This window comes from Choloepus didactylus, chromosome 15 (genome assembly GCF_015220235.1).
Source record: "Choloepus didactylus isolate mChoDid1 chromosome 15, mChoDid1.pri, whole genome shotgun sequence".
Classification (NCBI taxonomy): Eukaryota; Metazoa; Chordata; class Mammalia; order Pilosa; family Megalonychidae; genus Choloepus; species Choloepus didactylus.
The window spans coordinates 67541878-67560885 of NC_051321.1; the positions used below are offsets into that span (position 1 = coordinate 67541878).

General features: G+C 55.2%; 1 long non-coding RNA gene across 6 annotated transcripts in view; it reads left to right on the forward strand.

Moving 5' to 3' along the window:
* The window catches only part of LOC119510150, a 79713-nt gene that overhangs the window by 25052 nt on the left and 35653 nt on the right, over nt 1-19008 (forward strand). For 5 of the 6 annotated variants that reach the window (XR_005211829.1, XR_005211834.1, XR_005211833.1 and 2 more), the window contains one exon: nt 18112-18293. This is a non-coding gene — a long non-coding RNA (uncharacterized LOC119510150). Of the gene's footprint in view, nt 1-5679; nt 5793-18111; nt 18294-19008 lie in introns of those variants that run through there. The other variant, XR_005211832.1, reaches the window with a different exon arrangement.

Genomic DNA, 19008 nt, shown 5'->3' on the forward strand with positions numbered 1-19008 from the left:
GATATGTTATCTTGTCTCCAGTCACACTGATGAACTCTCTATTGAGTTCTAACATTTTTCAGTGGATACAAAGAACTTTGAAGCGGTCAAGCCTGTCCCACATGGGATGGGCTTTCCTCAAGAGCAGAGAGCGCCGTCATGCCCGATGACAGTATTTGAGAGTGCTGACCTTGTTAGAGTGCTGTAAGGACAGCTGTATGGGGCAGGGCTTCTGACCATGTGACCCTTAGACTCCTTCCAAGTCTAAGCTTCCAAGAGTTCATAACTCTGGCCCCTGTGTCCCCGCAGGGACAGTTTCCCCAATTGCAAGATAATCACAAGTAAGTTCCCGTCTCTCCCTCCCTCCTTTCTTCAACTGCACTTTGATTTCTACATAACAAGCACTGTGTCAAGGGCTGGGAAGGTGGGGAAGGAGATATTGAGGTGATATTTGCAGGCATAAATGCTTCACACCCTTGGGATGCAAGCAGCGTCACTTAACATTCTCAAATTAAATTAGAACACGCTACAGCTCCCTTCCCCCCAAACATTTTGCTGGAAGTGCAATATGTACTCTTCGGTCTGCTCCCCCTGCCTCCCTAGATTGTTTGTGAACCCCAAGGGCTCACACAGCCCCAAAGGAAGTCTTCTGCTCTTAACTGGCCAGGAGCCCCCGTGCCTTTCCCAGTTTCTGTCCTGCTTCTTCCCCCGCCCCCCACACATGGTGCCTTCCTCTGTTTTAGGTGCTTCCACTCCAGAATAGTCCTCCCCTGCTCCACGAGCGACCTGCCTTCTCTGAGCCAAAGGTGGGCCCCTTTCCCTGGGCACCCAAGGCTGCTGCCCAGGGACCCTCTCAGCATTTCACCTTCGAGCTCATGCAGTCTCAGCGCCCATGGGCAAGGTCAGCAGGGTCAGGCCTCTGCCTGGCAGAACCTTGAAGCTGGCCCCCTCTGGGCCCCTTCTTTGACTCCTGGAGCCACGGCCAGCACTGCTGCTCTCTTCCCTCCATCCCCAACACAAAGGGTTCTTTTCCCACCCACCTCCCACAGGTCACCATGGTTACCTGTCGGGAGGGCCTAGAGCAGAGGTTCTCAAACAGGGAAGGAGGGGTGGTGGTGGCGATTTTGTCTCCCAAGGGACAGTTGGCAATGTCTAGAGACATTTTTGGGGGGCAGGGGCGCTACTGGAAGCTAGTGAATATTGACTAGGGATGAATCTAAACATTCTACATTGCACGGGGCACCCCTCACCACAAAGAATCATCCAGTCCACATTCGAGTAGTGCTGAGATTGAGCAGCCCTGGTCTGGTTGCAATGCCACCCAAGTATACTGGGAGTCACAAATGTAAGTGACACATGTAATTTAAAATTTTAGAGTAGCCACATTTAAAAAAGTGCAAAAATAAACATGTGAAATTAATTTTAATATCATATCATTTATATCCCAAATGTTATCATTTTAACATGTAATCGATACAAAATTTATTGAATATTTTCCATTCTCAATTTTTCTCATACTGTCTTTGAAAACCTTATATATCTTAATTTACAACATGTCTCAATTTGGACATTAAATTTCCATCAGAAATACTTGATCTGTATTTAGATTTCACACGACTTAACAGCAGTGGTAAAAGGAGTTTCCCAAGCCCAAGTTGTTTGAGTCATCAGTGTTTAAACGTAAGTTAGAATTAATTGACATTAAATAACATTTCAAATTCAGTTCCTCGCAGCACAGCCACATTTCAAGGGCTTGGTAGTTGCACATTGGCTGGGCAGGTGTTGGCGTTAGAAAGTCTAGTTTCCGCCTTGGAGAGGCAGAGCTGCCCTGTCTTCCCGCCTGATGTCAGCCCTCCTTGCCATGCACAGAAGGGAGCGTTTCACTCCAGTGGTGCACACTCAACACACAGTTTGGTTTTTCCTGGGTCACTGCCCTCTGAGAACCAGTGTCTTCTCAAGGACCCTCTGACGGAGGGAAGGACATGGTGCCATGGTGCAGAGAGAGGCTGGGCCGGGAGCAGTGGCTCCATGTGGGTGGGGGGCACTCACGCTGAGGCGCCCCGGGTGGCCTGAAGGCTCCCCGGGAGGTGGCCAGGCAGAGACGGGGTGTCTCAGGCTGGCCTGGGCGCTCCTGGAGGAGAAGCTGTGTGAGCAAGAGCATGCCAGCCTGCCAGTGCGCCGCTGCTCCTCAGTGGCAGGTCATTGGTGCCGCTGCCGGGCTCCCCCCGGGGAGGGAGCTTTGCCAGAGCCGGGACTGGAGAGGCCCTGAGAGGCTGGTGGCGAAGGGCTCCCATGTTTCTCCCCCATTGGAGCCTGCTCGGGGCTCTGCTCAGCAGAGTGGGAAGATGGACTCAGACATGGCAACAGGGGCTGCGTCCAGCCATCCTGCAACTCTTCTTCCCACCAACAGGGGGCAGGTTGACCTCAGGAAACGAGACCCATCCTTGGCGAGATGGAGTCCTGCTTTCGTGCAGCCTTGCAACACGGAGCTTCAAGCCCCGACCTGGGTCCTGGGTGCAGGAAGACGAGCCTCACCCCATACAGCCTGCCCAGGATCCCGGGCTGCAGGGGCTGTGGGGCCTCCCAGGAAGCAGTGGTTAGTTCTGAAAGAGGGAGACCAGAGGACAATTAGGACCCGTTCCCCCAAGGAGGCGATTCTTGAGCTCAGCCAGCATGAGAAGTTGCCATCCAGACTAGTGTGCTCTCAGGGGGGCAGAGCACAAGGCCCGAGGGTTCTGGCTGCTGGCTGGGGCAGGCGCCCCGAGACAGCGAGAGAGAAGCTGGGGCCCTGGGCATGGTTCACGGAGGGCCCTGGGGCCAGGCAAAGGGGCTAAGGGGATGGAATTCCCTGTAATTTTCCTTTTAGACTTTTTATTATGAACACTTTCAAATATGCACTGAAGTCAGCTGCTCAGGCATATGACATGAACCCCTCACCAACACCAACAATGACCACGTTCTGCCTTTTCCCCATGCATTCTCCCTCCATGTTTTAGAAACTTCTATTACAGAGAATTTCAGGCCTACACAAAAGTAGGGAGACCAGTCTGGTGGCTCCACACGGACCCACCCCCAGCTCAGTAGTTAACAACGATGTGCTGAGCTTGTCTCAGCTGTCTCCCCACCCACTCCTCCCCACCCTTAGATTATTTTGAAGCAGACACCATATCATTTCATATATAAATATTTTACGTGTCTCTTGAAAAGTTTGGGATGCTTTAAAAAATATGATCACAACACCACGATCACACCTATCCCAAACCTAGTTAACAGTCATTCTTTAGTTTCATCCTACATCCAGGACGGACAGATTTCAAAGCCCAGGGCTGGCCAGGGGCAGGTTAACATGTCAGGAAGGTCACCCTGTCCAAGAGTGTGGAGGAGGAAACGGAGAAGAGGCTGGGAAAGGGCATCGGCCAGCAGACTTTTACAAGAGCCTGGGGGAAAAGCTATGAAACGGGAAGCTTACCGAGTTCCAGACAGTCTACACACACTGTGTTTATCCTCACGGATGTCCCGTGAAGGAAGTGTCATTATCTCCCCTTTTACAGATGAGGAGATGACGGCTCAGAGAGACTGAACTGCTGAGTGGCAGAGTTATGGAGCTGCCGCACTGGAATTCAAACTCAGGGCTGCACGTTCCCCAAGCCCTGGCTCCACTAGCGACAAGCACTGCCTCCCTGCAGCCCGGGGCAGTAGAATGGTGGGGGGTGGTGGTGGTGGTGGTGGTGGTGCCGGGGCTGTTAAGAAGGAAGCTCCAAGAGAAGGTGGTTACTGCTTGGATGTGTGGGGTGATGGGGGACATGTCCTCTCTCCACCTCAGGCCCCACCCATCCCAGGCTTCACCCTCCCTCCGTGGGACAGAGCAAGGCAGGGGCCCACCAGCATCCCACCAGTTCCAAGTGAACTGGCCATGTGCATTCTCCATGAGGGTGAGGGAGAAAATGGGGTTGCTGCCTGACTCTTGGGTGCTTGCCCTTGGGTGCTTGCCCTTGGATGCTGAGCCCACCGGCAGTGGTGGAATTCTGAGCTCAGATCTCACTGAGAGTTGTACGTGGTTCTTAGGCAGTCACCTTGGTTTGATGTTATAATACTTCCCTAGGAAAAGACTGCACTTCTCCTCATACTTCACCTTCCTTCCTGCCACCATGAGAAATCCCACATCTGTTGCCAGGGTGGGTGACAGAGGGTGGGCCGGCCTGTTCTCTTGGGCTGAGAGACCAAACAGCTGGACATGATGGATGATCTGTCTTCCTGGGTCTTGCCTGCTTGGGCTGCTCCAGTCTTCTGGGGCAGGGGTCTTCCCAGGGGTGTCTGCATTCACCAGCACCAAGGGAGACCCTGGTGGGGGCGGGGGTGGTTTGCATTTTGGGGTGGGGAACCTGCAGACCTGCTCGCTCAGATTAAAGATCCGGGGCCAGACGTGGTGGGAGCCTTCTGAGTTGGCAGTCAGCAGTCCCTGGTCAATTCTGGCCCTCTCTGGGTCTCGGCTTTATCCACCTGTAAAATGAGTGCTAGCACTTGCCTCACTGAGTGGCTGGGAGGCTCCAGGGAGACCATCTTTGTGAAACTGATTTGCAGACTCTGAAGTGCTGTGCATGGCGACTGGGAGTGGGGAATGGCTAGCTTTATCCCTTCATTGCTTCTAGACCTTTTGACATGTGTGATCTGCTGCTTCTCCCCACCCCCCTCCAAACACACGCATGGTCAGAGGTTTACAGATGGGGCATGGGGCCCCAGCCAACCAGGACCCTGCGGAGGTGACCCTACAGGGGCAGCTTTCTCAGGAGGAGTCCTTGTAGGCATTCCTAGCTCCCTTTCCTCATTGTTCTCCACAATCTCTTCTTCTCCTCCAGCTTCTGCACACCTGCCAGTTTCCGTCATCCCCAGCCCTGACCCCCCTCCACCCCAGGTGAGCCCGTCCAGCGTCATCGCTGGGGGTTTGGGCAGCCAGCTCTGTCTGGCCCTGAAGCCTGGGAGGAGCTGGTCCTCCTCATTGTGTCTCCTGAGGCCCAGGTGTCCTAGGCTGGCTCTCTGGGACCAGGACCCCTGAAGGGAGGTGAATGCAGCCAAATGGCCTCTCTCTGCAGCCATGCTGGACCCCTAGGAGGCCCAGTGATGGATGCTTATTGATCTCCGCATTGATCTGCATGCCCTATACCAGCTTAAACCACAAGGACTGCGCGCCTAGAATTGTAGGGATTCACAGCCCACCCGGGGGCTGGAAGGGACATTAGGGATATTCCCTTATTCGACAGAGGAGGAGACAGACGGCCAGAGAAGACGAGGGACTTTCCTGCCCCTTCCCTCTGCAGTAGGCTGCCCAGGCATGTGAGGGGCTGGGCTGGGGCCCCCCACAGAGATGCCCAGAGCAGTGTGGGCTGGGCTGGGCTTTGCTGGCAGACCCTGGACTCTTAGACACTTTGAGGCCTCAGAGCCAGAGGGAAGCTTAGGGCTCAGCCCCCCACCCCCCGCAGGTGACAGTGGAGGCGATGGGGGCACACTGTGGGAGCAGTTTCCTCTTAGTGTACTGGCTGCCCCTTTCCTCCTCCCACTCCTTGGGGGCCAAGGGAGGGACATGGGCAACCCCAGCTGCCCCTGGAAGTGGGGCCCAGGGTGGAGTGGCCCTGGCTCTGCCTGCCCGCCCCCTCCCCTTGCAGGAAAGACCAGCAGGACAGGGTCTCCCTCCCTCCCTCCCATAGGTACTGGCCCCAACCTCAGTGCTCACAGAGCCTCCCCGACTCAGCTCTGGGATGGATGGGGGCAGCAACCTGGATTTGAGTCCTTGCCTGACCATTGCTGTGTGACCTTGGGTAAGTCACTTCACTTCTCTGAACTTCCATTCCCTCATTTGCACAATGGTAGTGATTCCATCAACCCTGTGAAGGGTTGACCAAATGGGGTCAAATCTTGAAAGAAAACATAGCCAAGTATAAGGGATGGAATCTGTCCTAAAGTAGCAGGAGAGAGGCCAAGAGAAGAGAAGTACTTCCTGGGCCCCAACAGACTAAAAATCCTAATTCCTGCTCTGTCACTCATCTGCTGTGTGGCCCTGGGCAAGTGGCCTAACCTCTCTCCCTCATGAAAACACAGAGATAAATGCCTCTCTGTGTTATGGTATGGACCTCCTGGCAATGAGGTGGAAGCTAACTGAATGCGGAACTGCTTTAAGATCCTTGGAAGAAGGGCTGTCTATAAACATAAGAGATTATTAACAACATCCGATAATCACGCTGTCTGCTAACAGAAGTAATGACACCCTCAAGATGGGCAGGAAAACAGCCCTGTCAGCACGGCGGCAGCTCCTAGCTGGTCTCGCTCTCAGGCTAATAAGCCTTGGTGTTTGTTTATATGGGGCTTTGCCTCTGCAAACCAACCACTAATTAGTTCCTCCATGGGCATGCCCGGGACGTAGGCAGGAAGGGCGGCAGGTGATGAGAGAGCCGAAGCTCTGAGGGGGGTTCTAACCCAGCCACCCAACACGGTAGGGGTGGGGCTGGGCTGGGAACAGAAAGTCCTTCCTGTTCTCAGGGCCCACTTCTGCCCTGGGCAGGTGGCTTTGCCTCAGTTTCCTCCCCTGGAGCTGCCACTGGTGAGGCATCATGGATGCATGACCCAAGATCACCTTCTGGCTGGCTCTGTCTTGCCCACCTGCCCCGTCTTTTCTTTCCAGGGAGGGCACTCAGTGTGGCCGTGGCAGGCCTGGGGAATCCCACGGGGACCTGTCCTCTGCAGCCCATCCCCTTGGTGCTGCCCAGGAGTCCATGGGCATATTGTGTGATTCGCTGAGCCTCAGTGTCCTCATCTGTACAATGGGTGTTGCAATTCCCTCTCTGCCGGGTCTGGGTGCCGAGACCCTGAGCCCACCAGCCCCGTGCAGGGCAGTCACTCGCCCTGAAGCACCGTCCTCAGCCGTCTGGGCGACCAGATGAGTGGCCCGGGTTGCTGTCTGGGCCCGCGGAGATGCAGCCGCCTCTGCCGCTGTCATTTTCCCTCCTCACTGAGGCCTGTGGGGACTTTCCTCCCTGTCCCAGCTCTTTTGCCTTCTCTCTCTTAAGATGTCTGCTCTCATTCTGTCTCCCTTTCGCCACACAATCTATTTTTAACTTTCCACTTTGGGGGAGGAAGGGTGGCCGGGTGGTGGTTTTTCCTCTCCTTTTTCTTGGTCTCTTCTTTTTCCTGGTCCCACCCTCCCTGCAGCTCCTCACTGCCCTCCTGCCCCGCTTGGCTTTCCTCTCCTCTCCTCCCACCCTATGCCTACCTCTGGGCTCTTCTGAGCCTGTCCCCCCTCCTCCATCTCTCACCGCTGTCCCCTCTTAGGCTCCCTCCCCGGCCAGTGCCTGTCCAGGATGGCCTCCCCTCCGCGGAGCAGCTGCTGGGTAGTGCCCGTTCTTGCCACAGTCTCCACTGACCCCTGGCAGGTAACCTAGCAGACCCTCTGGGACCGCTGACGCTGACCACTCCCTCTTTCTGGAGACCTGTGCTTTCTTGGCGTCCGTGATGTTGAACTCTTCTGAGTCCTCCTGCTTGCTAGGTGTGGCTTCGTGGGTGCCACTCCCTCCCCTTCCATTAACTGCTGGTGTTGGCTGGTTAAGTGGGCAGCTGCAGGGGGAACCTGCCCAGAGCTCTCGTGCCTTCTCTGGCTGCCAACACATGGATTTTCCTCCAAACCCCACCCCTCACTCCAATCTCAGTCCCTGAGTTTAGGCCAGGGCCGACCCACCTCTTGGTCCCCAGGCCTAGCCAGTGAGAGCCCATCCTGGCTTTCTGCTGAACCAGGAGAGAGGGCCTCTTCTGCTCCTTGGGTAGGTGGGATGTAAGCTTGGCACCTCCAGTGCATCTTGGCCCCTGCAGAGGGCCTGTCTGAGTAAGGAGAAGATAGGGAGGAAAATGAAACCAAGTGCTGGAGGGAAAGGAGGGAGGTTCCCAAGACCCCAGCTGAGCACCTGGATCCAGCAGTACCTGATTTTATGTTTTGGTTGCATGAGCCAATATATTTGTTTCCTTAAGTTAGTTGGAGTTTGTTTTTGATACTTGAAACTTCTGTGATAGTCTTGCCTGGCATACCAGGGTTCAAGCCTGATTTCTTTTCCCAGTTCCCCTTTCCCTCATGCTTTCTTAGGGTTTCTCCTTTTCTGTGGCTGGTGATTCTCAAATTCCCAGCCCAGCCACACTGCTAGGCTTTAGGCCTGTATTTTCAGCTCCCCTGGACACCTTTGCCTTGCAGAGGCACTCAAAATGCAGTATGTCCCAAACTGAACTTATCCTCTGTTCCTTATCTTTCAGGGTTTCCTGACTCAGGGATTAATGTTCCCTTCATTCCATTCACCCGTCCATCCATTATCCATCCACTCACCCATCCCCCAACCATCGACCCCCCATCCATCCGTCCACCCATCCATCCACTTACCCCCATCCATCCATCCATCCATCCACCCATCCGTCCATCCATCCATCCACCCACCCACCTAGCCATCCACCCATCCCCCATCCATCCATCCATCCACCCATCCATCCATCCACCCACCTACTCATTCATCCTCATCCATCCATTCATCATCCATCCACTTATCCACCCCCCATCCTTCCATCCCCCATCCATCCATCCATCCACTGATTGCCTTTTCATAACAACAGTGGTGATAATAATAATCGCCTATGTTTATTGAGAGCTTACGTAAGTTCTAATCAACTTACACATATTAAATTCATTTAATCCTCAAAACAAAGCTATGAACCAGGTACTGTTATTATCTCTGCCTTAGAGATGAGGAAACTGAGACACAGGGGATTCAGAAACTTATAGTTAGTGAGTGGAGAGCCTGGATTACTCGCTACTGAACCTAGAGGACCGGGAGGCCCCCTGCACCTCCCACCCATCCTGACGGGTCAGTCACCACATCCCATCAACTCTGCCTCCAAAGTTGCTCTCAAATCGGTCCACTTCCCTCTTCCTCCAGCCCCTGCACCCACCCTGACTTGGGGCCCCCCTGCATTCTCTTGAGGTTAGGGCAGCAGCGTCTGGTCTCCTGGCCCCCACGGTGGCATCTGCCCCTTCCTGGTACACTCTCCCTCCAGTTCACTCATTTCTTCTTCTAAGAGCCACCTCCAAGCTGGAGGGCTGCGGCTGTGCTGGGCCCGCCCCATCACACCTGGGTGTCAAGCTCAGCCCTGGCCCAGACCACATACTTCCTAAATGTTGGGAGTGAGTCAAAGAGTGAAAGGCAGCGTGGGAGCCACCAAGAGTCCTGTGCACACTGGAAGTTGGCTGCTGGTTTCCGGGCCGAGGCACCCCACAGACCATGCTGAATGCCTGTGGCCATGTAGAGCCACTCCCTTAGCTCCAGCCCTTCCTGGGACAGGACGGCTTCAGCCATCTGAGTAGCAGTTGTTGATGATGGATGAGGGGGTGTGTCAGGCACCTTTGACTGTCAGAGGGGCTTTATTCAACTGAATGCTTCCCAGAGCCTCCGGTTCTTTGTAGGATCTACAGGATGTCAGGGCAGGTGCACCTTCAGAGACTATCGGGCTCCACCACTTACATGGACAGAGACCCCGAGGGGCTAAGTAAGTTGCCTGAACTGCACCCTAAGTCTGCCGTGGGCTGGGCCGGGGCCATGGCCTCCTGCCGGCCCTCTTCTCACAGGGCTCTGCCTCCAAGGACATGTGGATGCCCGAGCTCTGCAGGGGAGCATGCCCCTCCCCAGCCCACAGCCTCAGACTCCCGCCTCGGACATTATTGGGCCCCCACTGCCCCTTCCGCCTCTGCTGACCCTCCCTGGCTGTGGGCAACCCCGACTCAAGCCTTTGCTCACTTCCTTTCCCTGCCTCGAGGGCCCTCTCCTCTCATCACTGGCACTGACCCCTCTCGGCAAGGCTGCCCTGACTCCAGTGCAGCGTCCTGAGCCTCCCTTGGCACTATGCCTCGCCCTCTTATTTGCACATGGTCTGATGTGCCCCTGGCCTGACTTCTGCTGCTATCCCTGGGTAATTTACCCTTTCATGAGCATCTCTTGCCTCAGAACTAGTCCGTAGGAGCCTTGAGGACTCGGCATTCAAATCTTGGCTCCACCACGAGCCCAGGTTGTCCAGCTTTCTGAGCTGGGAAAAATGGAGTTAAGAAAGTGCAGGAGCTTTTGAGTCAGACAGACCTGGGTTTGAATTGCAAGTTTGGCCACTTTCTGATGGGGTGATGCTGGGGTGGTCCCTTCATCTCTCTGTGCCTCAGTGTCCTTGCATGTAAAATGGGGAAATTAAAGCCCACCTCAGATACTCGAGCTGGTATCAAGTGTGGAAAGTACGTGCAGAGGTGCATGGCTCTGAGCTGCATCTCCCCTCCCCTCCCTGAGGGCCTGGCTCAGAGCCGAGCACTCAGGTGCTGCAGGGTGGGGAGACCAGAGGGGGCGGCCTGGGCTGGGTCTGCTGGGGAGATGGAGTGAGAGTTATCGTCAGCTCACAACTGAGCTCAGAAACACCGACTCAGCACGCACTTCCACAGTGAGAAGCTCTGCAGGGCTGGGAGGCAGAGTGTGGGGAGTGGGAAGGAAGGGGCTGCAGAGAGGAGGGGATGCAGTGGGGGGAGTGACAAAAGAAGATCCAGAGACAGACAAATTGTATTAGAGGCAAAAAGAGAGGAACTCAGAGATACAGAAAGAGATCCAGATGGAGAGACATGGCGGGACTGGCAGAGACCCAGAGACAGACACAAAATGGAGAGAGATTTGGAGTTTAGGGAGGTGGAGAGCAGGTGTGTATGTGCGTGTGTGTGTTTGCATCTGATGGTCATAGTTCTGGGTTTTTGACCCTCCTCAGGTTGCCAGTCAGCACCTGGGCCAGGCCCCAAGTCTAGACAAGGTGGGATGGACCTCAGATGACCCGGTGGCTGTGTGGACCTAGCCCAGCCAGGCAACCAGACTCCTCCATCTGGAAACTCTAAGAACAGGAACATTCCTAGAGCCAGGAGTCCTTAGGTACTCTCTTGTCCAAATCCCTTGGTGACTATGGACAAACCGAGGCCTGGGAAGAGGCGTGACTTGCTCGAGTCCCACAGCATGTTAGCGTTGGATCAGAACTACAAACAGCTCTCCTGCCACCCTGTGCAGGTGGTTGGGACTTGGGGGTAAATCCTGGTGGGCTCCCTGATAGAGGTGAAAGCTAAGATAGGTTCTGAAGGAAAGTATGAGTGAAGAGAGAAGTAGGGAATGGAGGGTGTAGTTGATGAGCCTTCCAGGGAGGGGCCCAGCGATCCTTGGGTTGTCTATCTGTCCTTGGCCTGTGTACTCCCTGCATCTTGGGGCTCCAGAAGCCTCAGGCAAGGGCTGGTGTCTGAGTTGGCCATTCGGCATTTGGTCCATGGTGTGCAGCGATGGAGGACACGTTCCCTGTGGTGTGGGTGCCCCCAGGCCAGGGGCTGGACTGGGCTGGACATGGCTGTAAATCACCATGAGGCCAGGCTGGCAGATGGTTTATGCATCCCAGGCTCCTACCCTGCAACTCAGAGAACAGGCAGCAACATGTCATTAATGAGGTTGCAAATTTCCTTGTCACCCAAAGAGGCTGACATCAATGGCCAATGCCACCTCACTCACCCCCAGGTCCCCTTAGCTCTCCCTAGGCTGGGGAGTGGGTGCAGAGGTGACAGAGCTGATGGGTTGGGGAGAGGGACAGAATGGCCTCTGAGTCTCAGCACCCTCTCCCGACCACCCACTCTGCTCCTTCTATCCCCCTGGGTCTCCTCTGGTGGCTGATCCCATTATCCTTGAAGGTGCTGTGCTAATTTTCCTCTCCAGCTCTAGTCACACCCTTCCTGCCACCTAGAACATCTCTTTTCCCTCAACTACCCAGGTTATTCCTTCAAGGCCTAGGTGCAGACTTCTGCCTCCAGAAATCCTCCTCTGGCTGTCCCAGCTGTAACCCTAATGCTCTGAGGGCAGGGTAGCCCCACCTTGCTTGCTAATTCCAGTAGTCAGGCTAGGGGCTGCCTGGAGCTCCAGCACTGAAGGTCTGGGACACTGCATCCAGGCCCAGCTGGGAAGACTGTGGGATTGACTAGTGATGTCTGCCGGGGTCAGGGGCTAGGACACTGGAGTCTGTGTGCCTCCTGTTTGCTTTCCCTATTGAGGCATCATTTGTCTTAACCTTTGTGCATATGCATATGCTGCTGCTACACTTCTCTCATTTCTTTGCCTTCTGTCTGCCCGGGGAAGACATGGCTTTGTGATAGCAGACACACTGCCTCTGGTTCCTCTGGGCTCCTCATGGGGCTGGGGCCCATTAAACCCTGGCCAGGTGGACCGACAATGAGTACAGTGCTGCCACGTACCCTGGAGTTGGGAAACGGGGTCATAGGGCTTTGGAGCCACTTTACAGAGGGCTATCTGGGGCTCAGACAGGGGAAGGCATTTCTCAAGGTCACAGAGGGGCTGAGGACTGGGAAGTCTCTGCCAGGGGCTAGAAGTTGTGGCTGCCTTTACCTGAGGGGTGGGTCAGGCCAGGGCCGGGCAGGATCAGCTTCTGGCCTGACCTTGGGGGTTCCTAGGCTGCCTCCCCACATCTCTTGGCCCCTATAGAGCCCACCTCTTTCTTTTCACCTGAGGGTCTGAGAGTACTCATTAGTGCACTTTCCTCCTATGTGTGGGCTGCGCCTGTCATTATCCCCATTCCATAGAGGGGAAAATGGAGGGAGCACGGATTAATAGCACTGGCTAGAGCAACTCTGTCTCCAGACATGGGCTGATAGGCCTCAAGCTCCCCTTAGGGGCTCAGATGCAGAGTGTCCAACATGGAAAGTCACTTACAGATGATCAATTCCAAGCCCCTCGTGATCTAGACAGAGAAAGTGGGGCCCAGAGAATGTCAGGGGCTGGCCGCAGACCATGTAGTCTCCCCTAATAGACAGTCCCCTCCAGTAATGCGGAGAGAGGGAGAGCTGGGGCTGCCTGCGTGGCCCTTTCTGGGTCCCCACCAGGGCAGTAGGATCTTGGCCAGAGCCTGCCCAGACCCGAAAACACTGAAAAAGAGGCCCAGCAGGACCCCCTCTTCTGGTAGCCTGCCTAGGCTGGCGTGGCACCAGTACATTCCTTTCTTTTCCACCAAGTTGGACACTTGATTTCCCATCCAGCTTGTGCGAGTAAGAAGAGTGAGACCCAGGCATCAGGGAAGGACACTGTAGGGACCTAAGGTGCAGGAGTTCTGAGCTTGGCCACTATGCCCTGGGATGCTTGTTTCTCTGAGCTTCAGCTTCCTCATTCCTAAAATGAGGTGGGATCAGGGCACGTCTGCAGTCCAGGCCAGCTTCAATTTCTCACTATAGTGTAAATGACTGATAGCAGAGCCTTTCCTGAAGTCATGTTGGCAGGAGAGGGGGAAGGAGAGCCTGGAGGAGGGAACAGAATGCCAGGGGGTGCTGCAGGGACAGATTAGAGTGTGGTGCAGAGGTGGGCCCTGGAGGACTGGACACCCTGATTCTGAGCCCCAGCCCCCACCCCCCACCTGTGCCAAGTTAGCATTCCTCTTCCCCTCCCTCTGTCTCTCCTTCTTCCTGCCTCTTGCTCTCCTGTGGCAGCTGTTCATCAGTCCCCCATTCTGCATGGTGCATCATGAAGAGCTGGCCCTCAGCCAGATTTGCATTGATGGTTTATTGATTTAATTAAGCAGGGGCTGTAAACAATTTCCCCTCCTGGGTGTGGTGCTGGGCAGAGGCTGAGCCGGGCATACGCAGGGCAGCTGGCTGGCATTAAAGACCTAAGGAGGATGCTGACATCAGAGCAGGCTTTTTAGGGACCTGTGATTCTTGTGACCTTCATGCCTCCATCCCTCTTGGATTGTCAGATGCGCCTTTGCCAGGTGGCAGTAACAGCTCAATCAAGCACAGAGCCCCTGCTGCGGAGGGAGGGCCTGAGTGGACAGTGGGCAGGGGCTGGTGGCAGAGGGTCCCTGGAAGCCCCGACCCTCGAGCCCCCCTCCCCTGCTCCACCATCCTGGATCCCACCTCAGCAGGGTATTCTGTAGATGCTCCGCCTGATGCTTGGGATGCCTGTTCCTTTGTCCTCCACGTGGAACCGCAGCTCCTGAGGCTGGTGCTGTGTTCTCCTGTGCCCACTCTTCCCTGGCATCTCCAGATGCCGCCATAGGGCAGGCATGGGCTGCGTCTGCAGAAGAGGCAGTAGTGGCTTGAGGTGACGTCTGCGCTTTCCATCCTCACTCCCCAGACCCACAAGTGCTGGATGGGAGATGGAGGTTTGGTGCTGATCCTGCCCCAGCCCTAAGGCCGTGTGGCCCTGCCTCCCAGACGCCCTCTCTGGGCCTCTATTTGCCTGGATGTGGTAAGGGGTGGAGTCAGCTTTCTCTCAGTTCCCTTCCAGCTCTGCAATCGATGGTCTTTTCTCTTGTGCTGGGGAGAGGTTCTTACGCCATGGAGCGCTAGGCATTGAGCTGGGCAGGGCTCTCCCATGTGTTGGCTCAGCCAATCCTCATCCCCACCAGCTCTGCAAAACAGGCAACCTCATCCCCACCTTAGAAATGAGCACCCAGAGATGCCAAGTAACTGGCCTCATGTCACACAGCACTTATGTGGCAGAGCTTGGTTTGAGCCCAGCCAATTCTAGGAGGAGGTGATGATGATGGAAGGTCCCCCCATCCCTACCCCCGGCAGCCTCCTCATCCTACCTCTGTCAGCCCTCCATTCCCTCACAAGGCACCTCCCTCCTCCCCAGAACTCGCAGGAGAAGTCTGCCCTGGGCAAAGGAGAAGCAGCTGGGGGTGGAGAGGCTGCATCATTGGGAGAGGAAGACCAGGTCCCAGGTTGGTGGCACCAGGTTGCCACGTGCTGTGCTGGGGCGTTGGCCGGGCAAGGGGCTGGAGCCGCGCAGAGCAGCCTCCTTTAGGAGTGGGGTGCGGTGCAGGGGCATGTCTCTGTAGCCGTCAGGGTCCTTGGAGGCCCACTGCCCAGGTGAGGACGCCGAGGCCCAGAAAGGAGAGGGGACTTGCCTGAGGTCCCCGTGGGGCTGGCGGTCTCCCTGGGACAGCCTGGCCTGGCCCTCTGCTGCACCCTGCCCTCCTTCACAGCCCCGGCCACCCAGAGACAGGCGGGCCGGGTCAGCCCGTGGAGCCTCTGCCGGGCGCTGAGCAGGCAGGGGCCGGGGGGTGCAGCGGAGGCATGGGGGCGGGGGCAGGGGTGGCAGGGCCCGCCCCACAGTTTGCATTCACACCATCTCTGGAGAGCTCACAGCTGCGGGCGAACATCTGCTCCGTCTCCCACCTCAGCGCCGCCCCTCTCCCTCCCCCGCCCGCCCTGCCTCTCCCAGGGGCTCCCTGTTGCACCCCTCCTGGTTCTACCCCTGACCCTGCCCTGTCACTTCTTTTTGCTTTTCTCAGTTTCTTTCTCTCCTCCCCCTTTCACTTTCTGGGTCTCAGAACTGGTCATCTCCTGCCCGTCTGCCGGGCAGTGCCCAGCCCCTCCGGCCCCCAAGACCCATGGGGGGGCTGGAGGGTAGCGTGGAGTGAGTCTGCTGTGGGAGGCTGGTCTTGGGGTCTGCAAGGCTGTGGCCCGTGTCCTGGCTTTGCCATTCCCTGGGTAAAATGGGGGTGGGAATGGTCCTTACCTTAGAGAGGGGCGCAGAGGGTAGTGAGGGCCGAGGACGGTGCCCAGCACGGGGCAAGGGCCTCCCCCGATGCCCAGCTCGAGCTCTTGCCTCCCTGGCTCTGTCATCCAGCACCCCCCCCCTTCCCGTTCCCAAACCCGGATGAGCATCAGCCTCTCCCAGGCAGCCCTGAGAGGATTCAGATGCCTGACCCCAGGCTTCAAGCTCTCGTCCGGCCAGAAGGCCCCAGCCATCTTGCATTCCTGCCAGCAGTCCCTGACATGTGGTTCCCCACCCTGGTCTGACATGATAGTTAACAGGGTAGGTTACCAGACTGGGGACTTGTGACACCACTCAGCTCTCTGAGCCTCAGTTTCCATATCAGTAAAACAGGAATAATAAAGCCTCCTTCAAAGGCTTGACAAGAGAGCTTCTGCAAACCCTCAGCGCAGGGCCCTCTTTGGATGTTGGAGGGCTCAGAAAATGGGTCTGACTAATGTTGAACTCCTCCAGTGGCGGGGAGCTCACTCCCTCCAATGTTGCTCAGGGTGTTGGGATGGGAAGGCAGGGGCACCCGTTCCACATGATACCTTGGTGTGTTGAAATGCTTCAGTGCCCCAAGGGTTCCTGCCTTAGCCTGCTCCACTGAAGTCCCTCTCCCCACCTCTAAGAAGCCTCCCTGACCTGTCCACAACCCCCACACCCTCCTCTGGCCTCGTGCAGCACTGATGGGCCCATCCAGCACCTGGCACCTGTCCCCACCCTCACAGTTCTGTTTCCTGCTGCTCTGCTCTCTCCTCCTCACTGAGAAGTTCCAACAGCCTCCTAAGTGGGGGTCTGGTCCTTCCCTTGCCCTCTACACTGCAGTCTCTACCTTCATCTGCAGGGATTTAAAAAACTCTTTTTAATGGGGGATATTTCTTACACGTGGAAAAGTGCACAAATCTTAAGTGTATAGCTCGTACATGTAAACACATGCATGGAAACACCCTATAGATCAAAATATAGAACAATTCCAATATCCCAGGGAGTTCCCTTTTGCCTCTTTCCAGTCAAAAATCTCCCCAGAGGTAACAGCTATTCAGTCTTTAATCTTCAGAGTTTTCAGCTATTCTTGAGTTTCAGAGTATTCAGCTACTTCAACTATTCTTGAGTTTCACATAAATGGAATCAAGCAACACACAGATTCCAGCTGCCTTCTTTTGTTCTGCATCATCTCTGTGCGATTTATCCATGTTGCTGCACCTATCAGTAGTTTGTTCTTTTTCACTGGTGTATAGTATTCTATGAAATGACTAGCACAGTTTGTTTATTCACTCTACAGTAGGTGGGCATTAGAATTGTTTTCAATTTGGGCTATTAAGAACAAAACTGCTATGCCCATTCTCGTATACATGTCCTTTGGTGGCCATTTGCTTTCATTTCTCTTGGGTAAATACAGAGGAGTGCAATTGCTGGGTCATACAGTAGGCTTGTGCTTAGGTTTGGGAAATACTGCCAAACAGTTTTCCAAAGTGGTTGAACCAGTTAACACTCCCACCAGCAGTTGGAGTGTTCCAACTGCTCCACATTCTCGCCAACACAGGAATCATTCTTTCTAATTTGAGTCATTTTGTTGGGAGGACAATGGTATCTCATTATGGTTTTAATTTGCATTTCCCTAATGGCTAATGACATTGAGCACCTTTTCACATATTTCTTGCACAGTTGAATATCATTCTTTGAAGTGTGCCTGTTCAAGTACTTTGCCAATTTTTAAAAAATTGGGTAGCCTCTTTTTCTCTTGATTCAGAATTTTTTTTAAACATAATCTGGATTCAAGTCACTTATTGGATATAGTATTCACAGTGTGCTTTTGCAGCTTCATCACCCACTTTCCTGCCTTTGCAGATCCCCTCCCCCTACTTAAATGGACAGAGCTGTTCCCCAGCACTGAGTCTCTGCAGGTTTGGTGCCCTCTGCCAGGCGGGACCTTCCCTCTCTTCTCCACCTCGAGCAGTGCTTGCTTTTCAAGATCTAAATCAAACTCCACCTCCTCCAGAAAGTCATCCTTTCCTGCTTGGAGCTTCCTAGCCGATATTCCCCGTGTTTGTGGGCGTCGGTGTGCCTGGCCCATTGAATCGTGGTAGGAGGGTGGGGTGAGTGTGCGGACAGGCACGGGAGCTTCTAAGAAGTGTCTCTGCACCCCTGGGGCAGGGGCGGTGTCTTCTCCTCACATCAGCCCTGGGTGCCTCACACAATGCCGGCTCTCAGTCTACTCTTGTGGGTAGGGTCAAGGAGGGGTCCAGAGTGCCTGGGATGGTCCCAGTTCCCACCTACTGACAGCAGGGTTCTCAGCAGCCCCTCCTGGAGACCCAGAGGGGAGCTGGAGACGGGCAGCCGAGGGGGCTGATTGGGAAGAGAACATTTGTTTTAGGGACAGACTTGGGTCTAGTCCTGTCCCGCCTCCAGGGCGCTATGTGCTCTCAGAGAAACCCTCCCATCAACTGTGCCTCAGTTTCCTCTTCTGGGAACTGGAAAGAATAAATCTTTCTTGCTCCACACTTCACAGGGTGGTTCAAAGGGTAAAGGAGATGCCAGACGGATAGAGAAGCCATTCCCATGCCCCAGGAGCCCCCGCCTGCTAGAGGAGACGCAAGGGCAGCCGCCTCTCGGCCATCCAGTGTGGACCTGAGGGGCCCTGGGAGAGGGCGTTGAGCAGCCTCAGGGGAGGCAGACGGCGTGTCAAGTGGGGTAAGCCTGGTCAAGTATTAACACCAGTTAAATCCGCATGGTGGCTAAATGCTCTTTTCTGTCCTTTCCTGAATTTTCAAAATATTTCATTACTAAATTGTTTCAATTAAAAATATTGTATATTGGGCTCTTCCCATGCTGCCAGTGGCTTGCGAGGAGCTGCCCACCTGTGGTTGCTCATTCCAATGAGCAGGGGCTGCCACCCGCGGCCACGCTGCTGGGCCTGAGCTCCCCTTGGCGCGCAGGTGCCCTGTGCGAATTGGCTTTGCAGATTCCGTCAGAGGGCCGCAAGGAGAGCCACTCAGTGCTTGGGGTCTGCCAGGGGTGGGGTGCCAGGCCAGGCCTGACTTCTGGGAGTCAAAGCGAGAGACTGTCAAAGGTCACAGCCTTTTCCTCTCCCACTGTGCAGAGCGGGGAAACTGAGACCCACTCAGAGAGCAGAAAAGACGTGGTCAAAGTCACACGGAAAATTCTTGGGGCCAGGTCTCCCCACTGACTTCATGTGTTTTCCGACGCTTGCCAGAGATTAGAAGCATTTTTCTGGTTCGCTCTTGGGTTCCAGAAACCTGAAGCTGCCCAGCAAACCCCTAGGCTTGAGAGACCCCTGGGTTCCAAAGCTTGGAGATCTTCAGAGTCCTGGAGCCTCTTGGAGGTGCCCCCGGGATCCCCAGAAGAGCCTAGGAGCTGTGTGGTCGGGGCCCTGGGTGCTGGAGCT